The following is a 14,353-nucleotide window of genomic DNA, read 5'->3' as shown; positions in this document are numbered from 1 at the left end:
CTCCCTGCAATGTCATCCATGTTTACTTGCTGCTCTGGACTTTCGATTCTGTCAGGATGCCAATAGGCTGGGCCGCCAGGCACCACAGCTGACAGTCAAATCTGTGATGCTGAACCCTTCTTCTGGAAAAAAGGGCTAAAGAGGTTAATACACTCAAGTCGGGATAAACACACCAGCTGTTAGAGTTTCTAATATTTAATATCATTATCAAATAAATAACTCAGGAAGAAATCACACACACACACACACACACACACACAGCACAAAAACCCGCAGCAGCCCTCCGTTGCATCCACATTGGTTAAAGAGAATATTAATAAATTATCTTAAAAGCCTCCACAATTGAGTAATGGCCAGGATACAATCAAGACAATATTTGCATGTTGCCTGCTCTGCTTCTGCCCACATACCCCCTCCCCCATTAACAAGTCAGCCCTGGAGAGAGGAATTTGGGGGAGCAGAAGGAGACAGGAAAATGTATCAACAGTTTCAGGTTTCCCTTTTGGTCGGAGAGGATCTCAGTTTGGATAACCTTTGCTTTTTGCTTTTGTTTTCAGTGGGAAGATTTCAGATAGATTTCCAGCTATTAAAATGGATCTCCACGTTACCTACCTACAGAACACAAGAAGAAAGGTAGGGGGCAGGAAGAAAGTGGATCTGGACAAGCATCGCATGAATAACAAGTTTTTGGGGTAGTGGGTTATTGAACTGACTGACCAGTGAACGGTGCTTTGCTGTTGCTGACTCGTCAGTCCTGTTGGTGTGCAGATACCAGTCAGAGTGACGAGCATCTATTTTTCTCTTGTAGTTCTAACTTCCCGATTCCCCGAACACTCACATGAAGGTTGAGCAGGACAGAATTTTAACAGCCTGTTAACTGTGTCAGGAAATTGCGAGTCCACCTTTTTTTTTTTTTTTTTTTGCCCAAGCTCACTGGCTGCTTTTCACCTGGGCTCAAGGAACAGAAAATGATGATCATTGCATTTGGGGGAAAAAAATGAACATGGGCAAATTTTTTTTAAGGCTCCAACAAAATGTTTTCCAGGTCACAAAACACTGAGCAAAATGAGCTCCATATCTAGTTTATGTTGGATATTATAAGCGAAGCTGGTCTCAGCGACTCTGTTAAGGTTCCATGAGCATTTTTTGAGATAAAGCCTTCATTTCAAGGGGCCAGGCTTGAGCCATTTCCCTTCCCATCAAGCAAAAACCTGGCATCCTGTTTGTCTGTCCAGATGTATTTTTGTTTGGGTTTTTACACTATTTGATTGAGATCAAGTCATGAATTTCTGCTCTCCGGATGGGCAGACGAATGACAATTTATGAAGTCTGAGGATGTAGGTTGTTTAGCTCAAAAGCACAGCCAGGTGAATTTGGGGGCGAGGAAAAGCTGCACTCTAGGGCCACCACGGCCAATGGCTGGAGCAGTTTCTCTTTTACCAACTTTTGAAAACCCAAATGGGAAAACAGTTTTAAAACTTTCCGCTACTTGCGGCTGTATGGGTGACATCGATGGGATGGAAAGAATCCCAATAATTTCAGGGGGACCTCTAATAAGGCTTGCATAGTAATTTTCTGTCATCTGGTATCTGGGCTGCCGTGGTGCTTGGACGGTCCACACACATTCTGGTTGCTGCTGGGATTGGAGGGCACGAAAATGACTCCTGTCCACATACCTCTGCCTTTGGGTCCTTGATCTACTTCCAATGGCTCAGTGCCTCCTTTGCCCACTCAGGCATCCTCTCCATGTCTGGCCAGGTCCCTGGGTTCTTCAAATGAATTTTTCAAGCGTGTAGCAAAAAAAAAAAAAAAAAAAGAAGAAGCCTGGTAGCAGGGATGAAGGTGAGAATGATGGGCCTGCCTACCTGGGAGACCAAGTGAGAGGTAGGGGTGTCTCAGGTGCTCAGTACTGGGGTGGGGATGCCATCTCTCAGCTTCTGGCCATTGAGCACCCTCTCCTCTCATCCCAGGGCTTACTGGAATATGGCCTGAAGTTTAGATATTCGATTTTTTTTCTATTTCTGTTCAGAGGCAACTGGATTGGAGAGGAGACCAAAATTATTGCTAGAGACATAAGTATGAAGGCGAGGAAGGGAGTGAATAGGAAAATGGTAGCAGGGAGAAAAAAAAGAGAGAAGTTGGGGGAGAGAAAAGGGAGAAAGGAGAAACAGAAGGGAGCGGGAGGGAAGGAGGGCGGGATGGGTGCAAAGAGGGAGAAGGAGGAAAACCAGGTCCGGCTCCTTCCTTTCTTTGTTTCTTTTTTGTGTAGACACACGTTTTCTCTCTTTTTTTAAACGTTTTATTTTGTATTGGAGTATAGTCAATTAACACGTTGCGATAGTTTTAGGTGGACAGCAAAGGGAGCCAGCCACACCTACACAAAAATGTGTTTTCCCTCAGATTCATTCCTCTGCCATCCAGACTGCCACACACATTGAGCAGAGTTCCCTGTGCTACACAGTAGATTCTTGCTGGTTATCCATTTTAAATATAGTCATGTGACCATGTCCATCCTCAACTCCCTAACTATCCCTTCCCCCGACCCCACCCCTGGCAACCATAAGTATGTTTTCCAAGTCTCTGAGTCAGTTTCTATTTTGTAAGCTCATTTGTTTCATTTCTTTTTAGATTCTGCATATAAAGGATATCATACGATATTTGTCTTTCTCTGTCTGACTGACTTTCACTCTGTATGACAATTTCTAGGTGAATCCATGTTCTTGCAAGTGGCATTATTTCATTTTTTTAAATGCCAACCCTAGTTCTTAAGTCCAGAGCCATGCCGTCTCAGCTAGAACCCTGTGCCTTGGCACTAGTGATGGGCTCTGCCCAAGGTCCTCTCACCCTCTGGGGCACCACCACCTCCTACTCACATTCTGAGGTTCAGATCCAACCCGTGTGCTCCCTGGCAGAGAGCTGAGTGCACTCTCTCCCCTCAGCTTCACTTCCTTTGTCCATGAATCTGTCTGCCTTTCTGCCTCCCAGAGCAAGAAAACCTGAGGTTACTTCAGAGCCTCCCCAGCATCCTGGCCCATCCTGGGTTCCCATCAATGTTTGCTGAGTGAAGGAATGAATGAATAAAAGAGAATGAAAGAAATGGGAAATAGCTAGTTAGGGCTTTACCAAATACTACAGTAAACCTAAGAACTCTCCGGATAAATTTTATTTTAATTAGGTTTCCTAATAACAATAAAAGTAAAAATGAAGAATGAGTCAGACAGTAGTATTGATGGTCACTCTCAAGAGAGTTCTATTTTAACAATAGCTGCTTGTAATGGCTTTTCAAAATAGATCCTATCTGTCGTTAATATTAAAATACAAAATGAATCATATTCTGTTGATAAGCTTATGAAGAAGCTGAGTGAGGTCCTATTTAAAACAAATAGGCATACAAGTAGTTTAAGATAACTCAGTTTAACAAGAGAACTAGATGAATGTGACGTTTGAGACTTAAATACAATTTTTTTTTCCTAACCCGTGACCACGCTGCCCCTTGGAGTTCATTGCACCTGGGATCGGGTCAGCTCAAGAAACAGGAACTAAATAACAAGGGTGCCACCATATCTATCAAACTTTCACTTCCTTCCACTCTTGTCTCATGATTTTATTCCCAGAAGAGCCTTGTAAGATGAGGAAGGAACTGACTTCCCTACCCTTGATGGAGGTACAGGAGACCTGGGAGCTGATAAAACTTACCCAAGGCAGCTGGGCAGTGTGGCTGAGAAGCTAACCCATTCCCCCAACTGGGCTACTGCCAGGATAAAGGTAACACGGATCCAAGGTCCATTCTGAGCAGCAATTGCTCTATTAGCAGGGCCTGGTGCTTGACTTCCACTTTCCAGGACATGGAAACCTGTGTAAAGGTGAATTGTTGTTTAGTCACTAAGTTGGGTCCGACTGCTTTGCAACCCCATGGACTGTAGCCCGCCAGGCTCCTCTCTCCAAGGGACTTTCCAGGCAAGAATACTAGAGCAGGTTGCCACTTTCTTCTCCAGGGGATCTTCCTGACCCAGGGATTGAACTCATGTCTCTTGCATTGGCAAGCAGATTCTTTACCACTGAGCCCCCAGGGAAGCCCATAAAGGAGGATGCTAAGCGGCTTTTCTGGTCATCTTCAGGGTAATAAAGAAGGGACGGGATTTAGCAGAAGGACTGAAATTAGATACCCAGATAGAGCTTCTGGTTTCTAGGATGATTTTAAAAGCTGGAGTAACTTTAGTGAGTGTGTTAGTGAGTTGAGCTCTGCTGCAGTCATTTTCTCTATAGAATCACACACGTCTTAGGCTCCATAGCGCTGATTCTCACCGATTTCCAACTCCAGGGAGGTGAAGGGCGAGCAGGCACTGTAGCCTTCACTCTGAATTCCCAGCCTCCCTCCAGTTTAAGCCCCATGCTTTATTTATACGATTTGTTTCATGCAGACATTTTACTCTCCTTGCTGCAGAAGGTGCTTTCCCCAAACTGCCTCAAATATTCCTTGTCTGTATATTTTATTCATATGGATCCGTTATTGGCCCTAACTTTCTGAAAGAGCTGAAATTTGCCCTTGAGGCATCAGATGGAGTAGTCAGATTGTCAAGTGTGTCTCCTAATTGAAGTGAACACTAGCACAATATTTGTCGACTGGAAATAAACAGCCCCAGTGAAGTAGCAGCTTCACAGCCTTCGTGTGTTTGTACCGGTCTTGCTGAGAGTTGAAAGAGACATGCAGAGAGGGAATCTATTTCTCTTGGAAAGGAAAACTTTGGGGAGGAGGGGAATTGTTCTTAGACTTCGAATCTCCTAGAGCCAGGAATGGCTGACCTGGGGCAATCGCGGAGCAGTCAGCCAGGTTGATTTCCAGGGTTCCTCCCTGCCCATCTTCTCCCTCCCACTTTGGGCGCCTCTTCCTTCAACGTTCAAGGGTTCAGGATCAGCCTCCATCAAACCCCCCTTATTGGCAAGTCTCTGCTGTCGGGGTTTGAGGAACAAAAAGCAAAAATGTGATCAAATCAGAAAGGGGCTAATGACCATCACTGTCTCTTCCCGATGGCTCTTGAGCCCCCCAAAACTTGAAAGCTCTGGTTCTGCATGACTGTACAAGCTGGCTTCAGCCTCCAGTCATCCCTGATTGTGTCTCTAGGACAGCTTTGCAGTGAACATTCTTGGGGGACAGGACTCCAATTTGGGGAGTCAGTGCAAAGCTTGCAGAGTGCAACTTTAGTGCTGAAGCGTTGCTTCCAACCAAGGTCACGTGGCAGAGCAAGCAAGTGAAGGCACCCAGATCAAGCCCAAAGCTGAACTCCCTGCCTCTCCAATCAAGTGGTGGAAGATCGCAGGTGGGCTGAGTGAGTCCCCTCCACACTTGGAGAAGCCAGGCTTCCTCCTTCCCACTGCTGTTTGGCTTTCCTCAAAAGACCAATCAGAAGTAGGCCATTTCTTTCCATGAAGGGCCCTAAGAGGTGGCTCCCTCTCACCCCCTGATCACCCTTGGCTTTCTCTGGTCTATTTCAGCAAGTTCCTGGGCCTTGAAACCTTTCCTACCCCACCAGGATTTAGGGATACTATAATGAGTCTTATAAAGTCAGATTGTGGTTTTTCTTCTTTGTTGTAAGTTCTTTGCTCTTTAGGGTTAAATTAAACCAAGTGGTGATGGGGGTGAGTGCACAGCATATATTCTAAATGTCAAGTGTGACCTCTCCTTGTGGATCCATGGCCTTGTTCCCTTAAAGGAATTCCAAGCTGAAATGGTTGGATTTGGGAAATTATTTCAGAGAATTATTTTTAAATGTAACTCAAAATGTTAACAGGTAGCCAGCCAGCCACCTAGCAGACTTATGTGTTAGATCAGCTCTGTAGCTAATGGAACCCAGCTTCCCAACATGGTTTTCTGAGATGAAATTAAATTTGTAGAAGCCCAACACTTGACCAAGGATTGTTTAACATCTAATTCCTCTTTTCCTCTCCGCATCATAAAACATGCTATTTGTGAGAACTTGGTTCCAGAAAAAGGCAAAACAAAGAAGTGTTGATGGCAAGAGCCAGGGGTAAGAAATCAGTGGTGCCTCTTCTACTGGGTGCAATTAATCAGTAACTGTTAACCTGTGAGTAATTGAAAAACACAGACTGAGCGGCCGTCACATGGCTTATAAAGACTTCCTCAGGTGACATTCCTTGTGGGTTGGAGATGATAAGAAAACAGAATTTTCCAGCATGTACTCTTACAGAAAGGCTGAAAATGTGTCAAATTACCTTGTGAAATTGGTTCCCTTGTAGGAAAACTTTACAGTCTCTCTCCTGTTCTTCTCAAGGACCTCCTAATGGGCAAATCTAGAGACATTTTCTAATTTTTCATTTTTCCTGACATCTCCTCTACAGCACTTGATATGATTGACCATTCTCTTGTACCTAATAAGGATCTGCATCATAGTGAACCCTGTACTGATTTTATATCATGACCTGGACACAGCGATAAGCATCTCAAACATCCCTTGTCCTGCTTCCGTCTCTCCCGGGTGCTCCTGTTTGGGCCTCGCTTCCTCCCCTTCTCACTGTTAAATGATTCATTCACTCAGGTTCTGCGCTTGGGCTTCTGTCCTCTCCTGCGAAGACATCATCTCCTCCCATGGGTTTGTCACCTCCAAGGGGAGGACTTCCACATCTGTTACCTTTGGCTTCCTGGGTAGTTCGGTTTAGTTCAGTTGCTCAGCCATATATAAGTCTGCGACTCCATGGATTGCAACACGCCAGGCCTCCCTGTCCATCACCAACTCCTAGAGCTTGCTCAAACTCATGTCCATTGAGTCGGTGATGCCATCCGACCATCTTATCTTCTGTCGTCCCCTTCTCCTCCTGCTTTCAATCTTTCCCAGCATCAGGGTCTTTTCCTAGGTAGCTCAAACAGTAAAGAATCTGCCTGCAATGCAGGAGACCTGGGTTTGATCCCTGGGTCAGGACGATCCCATGAAGAAGGGAATGGCTACCTGCTCCAGTATTCTTGCCTGGAGAATTTCATGGACAGAGGAGGCTGGTGGGCTGCTGTCTAGGGGGTCACAAAGAGTCAGACACGACTGAGTGAGTAACACACACCATTCATGTACCTTTCCCCAGCCCTGCATTTTCCACTGCTTGCTGAATATTTCTACCTGTGTGTTCCACCAAACCTCAAAATGACTGAAAACAATTTCAATCTATTTCTCTGAAACATGGCTTCCCCTCCTGATTTCCCTATTTCTAGTGATGCTACCGAAACTCTAGTCTTCATATCCGCCTGGGAAGTCCCTAGTCTTCATATCATAAGTGCTTTCTTCTCCTTCATCTCTTCTAGCTCCTCAAGAAACTAGTTCCATTGATTCTTGCTTTGTCAGAGCTCTTAATTTACCTTTCCTTTTGGCTCCCATTTCCATGATTCTAAGTCAGGCCTTGTCACCTGATACCTCAGTTATTATGATGTCCTCTTAATTTATTTCTCTACCATCTTCAGTCTTGTATATCGCTGCCTGATTAGTCTTAAAACCTCACTTTCTTCAAATAACACCCCTGATCAAAACACATCACCATTTCCCCATTGGCTGATTCTGGCATATCAGGCCTTCTCAAATCTGTCCCAAATCCACGGTTCCCAGAGCACATCCATTATTCCTGAGTGCAAACTGGTCTCTTCAGTATCTTTGAAACAGAAATTGCTTTTGTTCTGTTTTGTTCCCTCTGCTGCTATCTTTTTGAAATACTGTTTGTCTCCTCTGCCTGATGTAAGTCTTATGGAGTAAACCTTGGTAGGTCAGTGGTTCAAAATTTCTTTAAACATAATGCTTGCTTCCACTCGGCAATTATTCGCTGAGCATCTGGTCTGCGCCAGCTCGTGTTCTAGGCACAGAGATCGAGAGCTGAATGATCAGTCAAGGCCCCTGGTCTCGTGGCGCTTACACTGGGGAGGTGGGGGAGGGACATAAAATAGAAAATAAAGAGACACTTTCTGATCGTAATAAATGCTACTTGATCTCAGCAACCCTCTTCCTGAAAGAGAAACAGTGAGTCTAAGAGAAGCTAAATGCCTTTCCAGAGATCACACAGTTGGCAAATGACAATGCCTGGATCATAGATCACGTCTTCTGTGTTCTTTGACTTATCTATATTCCTTCTCATTTCTTTAGCCAAATGTGAAACCCCTCAATGTCAGGTCAAAATTCTCTCAAACTTGTCTTAGCACTTAGCACCCTCCTGGGCATGCTGCAAGTGCCCAAAGGTCACTTGTGGGGAAAAAGACCTGAGCGAAGCAGAAGGCGACAAGCCAGACGGCAGCAGGGAGAAGGAGTGTCCTTATTAGGTCTCAGACACAGAGCATTAATTTTTCTTATCTGAGTCCATGCATCTCATTAGTATCACATGCATCTCCATATCACTTAGCCCGCTAAAGAGTAGTCTAGAGGTTCATAAAGATGCTGTCAGGGAGGACTGGCTTTGCTTTTCCACTAAATTTCCCCCACAAGTAACAATTCCATCATTCGGACAGTGAGCATGACCCAGGGCGTCCTCAGTGTCTTGCCAGCTCCCTAGTCCTGACGGTGACGAGTAAGAACCAGAGAGAACTCAGCGGGACCAAGGTGGGGAAGAGTCAAGGCCGTTTGTTCAAAACAATCTGTAACTGGTTCCTTTCACCTCCCCCTACCCTTTTGTCCACTATTCTTCAGGAAGGAAATAAATAGGAGAAGGAAGAAGGGAGGGAGGGAGGGAAGAAAGAGAATTTTTCCTAACTTCCTATTTATAGATTCACAAGGCTGAACAATAACCTATCTTCAAGGAAAAGGTTGGGGGGTGTTGAAATTGCATTTGCCATAGTCTCCTTTACATCTAAGTGACGATTCTCTTTCCTTCACACCAACATTTAATGGACTCGATATTGACGATTACAGCTTAATTAACAAAACCTGTAGAGAGGAACAGCACCCCCCCCCGACACACACACACACACAACTCTGATCTCTCTTTAAATTATTTTTCCATTTAGCGTAAATCCTATAGCCTGCCATAAAACTTTATTGAATAGCTCATTTGAGCAGAGAATACTTTTGAAAGAATATTAGTAAACTCTTTCAATGGAGTCAAAACACCAAAATGGAAAATTCAAGTTTTGAAGAGAGCCATTAAGTGTGATTAAACCTTTAAAAAGCAGAGAACAACGCCTGTAGAACTCTATTTAGCCATTTCATATCTTTAATTGTCCAAAGATTTACTTTAAAAGCACAGACATGAAAGGATGCTGAATGTTACAGTATTTCGAGGGGGAGAGTGAAGATAAGCCCTGCTCACCAGCAAATGGAGCTCGGCCCAGAAGTAGGGCCAACAAAAGCGGCGGGGACCTGCTCCCTCCTGCAGTATATAGAGAGGGGGAAATAAAAAGGCAGCAATTCTTGACTCAGCTTTGAGGAACACAATTGGCATGATTAGGGATCCAGAGTGGGAGCACATTTAAGCAGCAGTGGCATCCACCAGTTAGCTGGTAATTAGGATGAAAACTGAGGGGAAAGAAGCTGAGAAGCAGGAGAGGGAGAAATGGGAGAAACTGGGGAGGGCACTTTGAAAGGTAGTTTTCAAAATTTAAGGAGGTGAAAAATCATTTTAGGAGCTCATTTTAGCATCTCCTGTTCTAAACTCCAACCTCAGAGATTTTGATTCAGAAGATAGGGGATGAGACCCAGGAATCTGAATTTTTAAGAAGCCTCCATGGTAACACCACTGCCGGGGTCCTTGGATCAGTTTAGAGGATGTCTGGTGGGGGGGGGGAAGAGCTGGGGACAGAAATATGAATGAGAAACACCACCTGGAAGACAGAGAGAAAAGCTTTCCCATATGACAAGCATCCAGCATCTAACTCTCCTGGCTCCTTCCTCACTCTCAAACACACAAGGCAACCAGGTAAGGAATCAGCTGAGGAATTGAACCAATGGAGAATATTGGCAAGAGAGTTTTTTTTTTTTTTCTGGAAAAGGGCAAGAATGAAAGAAAATCAAACAATAGCAGAAGGATGAGGGGAAGGAAGAGAAGGGAAGACTGGTGGGAGGAATAACTGGCACTTAGGGAAGCAAAATTTTGTGTTGACTATTTTTTAAAATCTCCAGAAATGGGCATGGACAAAGCAGTGTGATGATATGCTTTGATCTAAATTGAAAATACTTTAAAAAAGAGTCATGTCGTATGACCAGGTCCTGATAAAGTAGAATAGAAATCTGTAGAGTTGTGGACTGTTAGATTGCTAAGCGGTTCACAACAGTGTAAAAATTTGTGCTTTCCAGCTCTGCTCTGTGACCCTGAAGATGTGCCTCCAAGGTCAACCCCCTCAAAGAAAGCAAGAGACGTCAGGTTGGGAGGGGTCACGAGGCACTGCCCCTGCCTCCACAAGAATATCTGTTTCAGGTAAGATTCAATTTAAACATGGAAATGATGCTAAACCCTTTTGAAGTTTTGATTCTAAGTGTTTTTAAATTCCTGATTCTGGCCATTTCCTTTCATTTGCAGGTGCAAAAACCGAGGCCTGAGAAGCAGTGTCTTTGCCCAAAGTCACCCCATGGTTTGTAGTATTTATACCCACGCTTGGAACACCTGGTCCCTTGTTGGGTGAGCACTCCACCTCAGCACCTAAACACCTGCTTTCAATACTGAAACTTGTCAAGCAAGTGTGTTTTACAAGACTTTGTTATTATATGTGGTTGGAACATTTTATGGGTCATGATTGAATCGATGGTGTATCACATGTGTGTGATACCAAGTTATGTAGGGTTGCCCGAGGGTTATTCTCTGTGCTTTAGAAGCAGAAGAGACCCAGTGAAGTGAACAGGAGTGAGTGGGAATCCTTGGGTCAGAAGGACGTGAGTGCCACACCTGCTGATCATTGAATGCACAGAGCACCTGATACCCGCTGCAAACTCGAGACCCTTTCCTCCCACAGCAACCCAGCGAGGCAGGATAAATGACCCTCATTTAGCCCTGGAGAAGACTGAGGCCCAGCAGGATTAACCAAGTTGCCAAATGTGTTGACAATTCATAGCCAGGTGACTTCAGAGCCCAAGCCTTTTGTACTTAATTACATTGTCCTCCCGACAGCGGGACATTCTGGGCTCTTCAAGTTGTTCTTTCACAGGCCAGACTCACTTCCCTTTGTGCGGTAACAATTCCAATATACGTGCTGCCTTGAGAGATGACAGTACATTTTTTTAAAAGAAGAAGATAATAATAAACAATTTTCAATTAAAAAAAAAAAACTTGAATTCAGACCTCTAGGAAGAGTCACTTAAGAGTATCCTGGGCTATTCCTGCAACACTTGACTTACAAAGAATTCTAAACCAGTCTTTGGGATTAGCACATTCCGACATAGAGCTCTTCATGGCTCCCACTTTTCTGCTCCTTTCAAGTCGGGAGGACTGCAGTGGAGAGGGCCGGAGACACCCCAGTGAGGATAAAGCTTAGGCTTCCTTTCTCAGCTGTGGAAGCCTGGATCCGGGGTGAGAGGGCTTGGCAGGGGCAGCCATGGCCTTGCCTCTGCACACACCTTCTCCTTGATACCTCCTGTCTTGCTCTTTTCTGTTATAAAGATGGTTTCTTGTTGTTTAGTTGCTAAGTTGTGTCCGACTCTTTTGTGACCTCGTGGGCTGTAGCCCGCCAGGTTCCTCTGTCCATGGAATTCTCTGGGCAAAAATGCTGGGGTGGGTAGCCATTTCCTTCTCCAGGGGATCTTCCCTGGAGAGAACCTGTGTGTCCTGCATTGCAGGTGGATTCTTGGCCATCTGAGCCACCAGGGAAGCCACTATTAAGATGATATGTAATAGAAAGTACAGAAAATGGAGAAAATAATACTCAGGATCCTGACAACCTATCGTATATCTATTTTCATCTTGGTAAATTCTATTCCTGTCCTCTGTCTTTGTAAGTATAGATTCTCCATAGTTACAGGCATCAGGATGCATGCTTTGGAGCTCAGTTAACCCCACTTGCCTCAATGTTGCAGACTTGGTCCAGGAGGGGTGTGGTTAGCTTCTCTTGTTTCCTCCCTGGAGCTTCTCTCCCTTCCTTTTTGTTCACCCCCCTGTTCTTTCTCTGTCACTTACCCTGTCTTTCTCCCCTCTATACTGTTCTCATGTGACTGCTTCATTGCAATAATTGCTTTATTGCAGTGGTCTAGAATGCAATATCTCCATTTCATGCCCACACACACACACACACTCACACACACACACACACACACATATTTACATATATTTGAGTTGAATATCAAATCAATTTCAAAAATTTAAATAATATTCCAAGCAATAGAGTCTAAGGATGACGTATATGCTTTAGGGCATTCCTAAACTTCAAGTGTAATGTCCAGCCCGAAACTTGCTGACGTCACTCTCAGAGGTCTGGCAGATCCAAATCTGATCTAGAAGTGCATTTCTGGCCCATTTATATTTTAACATTTGGAAGGTCAAAATCAGGTGACAAGGAGTTGATACCTAAGAATTTCAGGTTGCTACCTACTCAAACCTTTTGCTTAAATGGGTTAATGTTCACTAATGACTTGGCTATCATTTATGTCTTTGCCTACAGGTGTGGATCTAAATGGGGCTTCCCTCGTAGCTCAGACAGTCAAGAGTCTGCCTGCAATGCAGGAGAGCCGGGTTCTAAACCTCACGGTAAATTTCTGGGATCCCTGGGAATAAAGATGATACTGAGTTCTGACTGGGCCTCGCCTGCTTTCTTTTCCAGGAGCGCATGGATGAGTTTCAAGTGGTCCCCCATCTTGGGTCACTCTCACGCCGGATGCTTCCTAGAAATAACTCCGGGATAGATGGGTAAAAGAAGGGATGTGGGTGATTCTAACAGCGAATCTGAATCCAGGCAAGCAAAAGAGTGACAGCAAGGCTGGGTGATCATGAGGGTGGGATGGGAAAGGGGGCCGGTCGTGCATTTCCACAGCATTAGGAGCTGAAGTGTTTCGCTGCTTATCAATAGTCAGAAATGATATTGATACTAACAATTCAGATGGTTCTAAGCAATACCTTCTGGGAAGGGTAAGGGAACTTTTTATCTTATTCTCCTCTGAATCCTGGATTTAGTTCAGTGGTGGTATAATGTAACTCATGTAAAGACTGTTTCATGTTAGGAAAGATATATAGAATCACAATTATAGCAACTGATACTTACACAGTCCTTTAAATATACAAAGCACCATTATATCACTTATCCTCACGAAAGCAAAGAAAACATTCTAGGTAGAATGTGAGGGAGCTGACATTTGACAATGAAGAGTTTAGCTGAAGTTTATATGATGAAGCTTTCACCAGAGCAATTAATATAAACACTTTGCAATGATAAGTATTTAAAGAGGAGCCAAATACGCCCATGGGAAACCTAAGAAGTGCAGGCATTGCTGAAGAGGGCAGTGTGAATGAGGATGAACATTCAAAAGATAGAAGGGGAAGATATCTGGGAGGGGTGGCTTTCTTGATGAGAAAACATTGCCAGCTCCAAGTACTCTAATAAAGGTAAATTGCAATTTACTTCTTTGTGGTTCAATTTCCTTGGCAATTATTATATTAGAGTGACACTTCTATTGAATTATATGTTTCAATTACTATTAAAAAATTGAAGTCCTTAAGTTCCAGGAAATTATGAATGCGGCTTCTGGAGAGCTCTACCTCTGACACTCCAAGGATAGTATCGTTTATCTCCTTAGCTCTCAGAGGCCCATTATGCAGCGCGGGCCAGGAAGGAGGCCGTCCACACAATAGTGTCCAACATTTTCAAAGCACTTCTGGTGGATTCGACCATCTCTGTGCTGAGTTTTGCTAACCCCAGGTGACCGGCCGCCTTTCTTTGCATGGGACACAATGGCTAACAGAAACATTAACTCTCGCAATGTCGCAAGAATCTGACTGCATTATTCCCTGACCTCTGCAAATATAATGTGTCATTTGCTGTACAGAAATAAACGATTTCAAAGCCGTTGGAAATAGAATTGTGTACGCTTCGCTGGCTGAACCGCCTTTCTAGGGTTTATTTGTTTGGCCCTTTGGAGCGAGAGAATGGGGGAGTTTTGGCTGGGGGACCACAGAGGGTACCTTCTTTCCCCTCCCGGAAGATGGAGTGGTTTCTGAACGCTGGATTGGTGTGGGCGGGGAGGAGCAGCTCCTGGGTCACAAAGCCCCTTGATGGAGGAGCAGGAAGGCCCTGTCTGGTGTCTGAACGGCCCCGGGCAGGGCTCGGGAAAATCTCCTGGATGGGTGCATATTTACCAGAAGTCAATAGCGCAGTGGGCTTTGGTTCGATGCTAATGAGGCCAAGGTTATACAAGGGCCAACTGGTTTCCTTCTGTTCCCTCTACTATAAACTGCCTCC

At 44.5% G+C, this 14,353-nt stretch overlaps 1 long non-coding RNA gene across 1 annotated transcript; it reads left to right on the top strand.

The window, feature by feature from the left end:
• The first annotated feature begins 536 nt into the window (after window positions 1-536).
• Window positions 537-13,968, top strand: LOC132657526 (uncharacterized). The gene is made up of 3 exons (XR_009595870.1): window positions 537-633; window positions 10,272-10,392; window positions 10,495-13,968. It is a non-coding gene; the product is annotated as an uncharacterized LOC132657526 (long non-coding RNA).
• The last annotated feature ends 385 nt before the right edge of the window (window positions 13,969-14,353 follow it).

This window comes from Ovis aries, chromosome 12 (genome assembly GCF_016772045.2).
Source record: "Ovis aries strain OAR_USU_Benz2616 breed Rambouillet chromosome 12, ARS-UI_Ramb_v3.0, whole genome shotgun sequence".
NCBI classification, from domain to species: Eukaryota; Metazoa; Chordata; class Mammalia; order Artiodactyla; family Bovidae; genus Ovis; species Ovis aries.
Note: the sequence above shows the minus strand (reverse complement) of the source record. Positions and strands in the feature narration are given on the sequence as shown.